The following is a 2554-nucleotide window of genomic DNA, read 5'->3' on the forward strand; positions in this document are numbered from 1 at the left end:
TCACTCTGCCCCACTTTGAATGAAGCCAGAGGCTGCTGGGTGATAAGGGCTCTGGAGGAGGTGTAAATGACTCCAAAAGGGGCCTTAATTGCTGTGTTGTAGCATAAAATTTAGATTCTTTTAACCACTGAACATTCCACCATGATTCTTTGTACTATAAAGGGCCATGTTTTCTAGGTCTCCTACAAATTAGCACCGTTCCAAGGCTTCAACCAACCTTAATCTGACCTAGTCATGGCTGGAAAGTATAGAAGTGTTGTGAGCATCCCTATTTTTCTTTTTTGATAGGGATGGGGAGCGCTCCACACAGGGAGTTTTTGCTCCCTCTTCCAGTGAGTGGAAATCCCATCCATCCTTCTCAGATCTCCTGTGAACAGTAATGTGCATTCTTACCTGCCACTGGATAGACAGTTGAAGATGCATAGAGGCTGGGTGAGCCAGTGGTCCATGGTTCCAAACTGGGTGGGAGACCACATGTTGAGATTCCTATGTTGCAGGGGGTTGGACTAGATGACCCTGGAGGTGCCTTCCAACTCCACAATTTGACGAGTCTACAAGTCTATGAATCTCACCAGCTCTGAAACACTGGCTTTATTCTGAAAGTATAATGTGCTGTTGTTTTAAAATTTGTAGTCGTCCCCCCCCCCGTTTGTTTGTTAAATACATGGTTTAAAATAAATAAATAAAATAAATCCTGGCTTAAAAGCCTGTGAGCAATGTTTGCATACTCACACCCTGTTTCCCTCCCTCCCACTCCCCTGCTGAGACTGCAAATCATCTCTCTCCGTTTAGGATTTCAGACAGAAGTCTCCTTAGGAATTATGGGGCCCCTTTTTAGAAGACAAGAGGGAAAGCACCACGGTGAAAGAGCTCTCCCAACTTAAACCCCTCTTCCCTCATTGGTGCAGTGTAGTCACTAAGGCTAGAAAACTGTGTCAGCAGCAGCTAGTTCCCTGCAGCAAAAGCGGGGCTTTTGTCCAGTCTCTTGGCTAGATCTAGATGCTGTTCCTGAAAGAAGCAAAATTCCCGTAACGATAAAAATTTGGCACAAGCCAGGAACTGTGCCGCACATCGTGAGAAAGTAAGGTACCGTACTGATTTAATGTGTGCAGTTGGATGGCATGTTTGGCACATGCATAACTGAATTGACTGGCATCACCCCAGTGCTGATGTGTGCAGGCTGAGTTCAAGTGTCAGAGCACCTGGCACAAATTTCCCATGATTTCTTAACCACTTTATCTTAAAGGGTTAAGCTGTTCTTGAGCTCTCTTTCCTCAGTCTGGGCAGCCTATTCTGTTTCCAAGTTTCCACCGCACCTCTACCGCAGGCTTCTGCTCATCCACATTTGACGCAGCTGGGGTGTGAACTGGGAGAAACTCAGTCGCAAGACGATGGAGTCTGTTCTGAAATGAGGGTGGTGGTGGAATGACCCAGCTTTAAGGCCTGTATTTGCCTTTTGAGGCGATCTGGGTAATGCTTTTAAAAAACGTGTCACTCTGGACATGTGTCGAGTAAATTTATTCAGGTTTCCTTCCCATTCCCTCGGAGACTCTTGATCTCTAAAGGAGCTGAGTGGATATGTGTGTGTTTGGCTAAACCTACTGCATATGAACGTAGACCACCCCTTCCATCTCCATATAACTGTCTATCCAGATAGCCAACATTTGCTGAATGTATTTGGGTTGCAACTACTTTTACACAGAGGTTTTTGTTTCTTTTTAATGTAAGGAAAGGTAAAGGTAAAGGGACCCCTGACCATTAGGTCCAGTCGTGGCCGACTCTGGGGTTGTGGCGCTCATCTCGCTTTATTGGCCGAGGGAGCCGGCGTACAGCTTCCAGGTCATGTGGCCAGCATGACTAAGCCACTTCTGACGAACCAGAGCAGCGCACGGAAACGCTGTTTACCTTCCCGCCGGAGCGGTACCTATTTATCTACTTGCACTTTGGCATGCTTTCAAACTGCTAGGTTGGCAGGAGCAGGGACCGAGCAACAGGAGCTCACCCCGTCATAGGGATTCGAACCGCTGACGTTCTGATCAGCAAGTCCTAGGCTCTGTGGTTTAACCCACAGCTCCATCCGTGTCCCAATGTAAGGAAACTTATGGTCAATTTACTAACACACCCTGCTCTGAAGTCAGTGCTGGACACAACGTGGCATGAGAAGAAGCGTGTTTCAAGCACCCCAGTTTTCTCCTACGAAATGTTTTGAGAGTATGCTGTTGCCTCTTTCCCTTTCTGCGTTTCCAGATCTGGACTCCTCAATCAGGCACCATTGCTAACTCCGTTACAGGGGCAAACCCAGCCTAGTTGGCCATTGTTGTTAGGCAACCATATGGCATCCTTGCCCAGATTATCCTGGAAATTGTTAGCGTTGGAAAAGTGTGTCAGCGCTACAAGCCGATTTGTTCCAGGGGCAAACGGAGAGCCCATCCAGGCTAGGGCTGGAGTTGAGATTGAGGTAGCGGCAGACAGTGGGAAAAGGGATGCATGGTGGCTTTCAGCCCCTATTGCAAATTTAGGACATATGTCCCCGTCAAAAAGCCTAGTCCTGAAC

Source organism: Podarcis filfolensis, assembly GCF_964270895.1.
Source record: "Podarcis filfolensis genome assembly, chromosome: 2".
Taxonomy (NCBI): Eukaryota; Metazoa; Chordata; class Lepidosauria; order Squamata; family Lacertidae; genus Podarcis; species Podarcis filfolensis.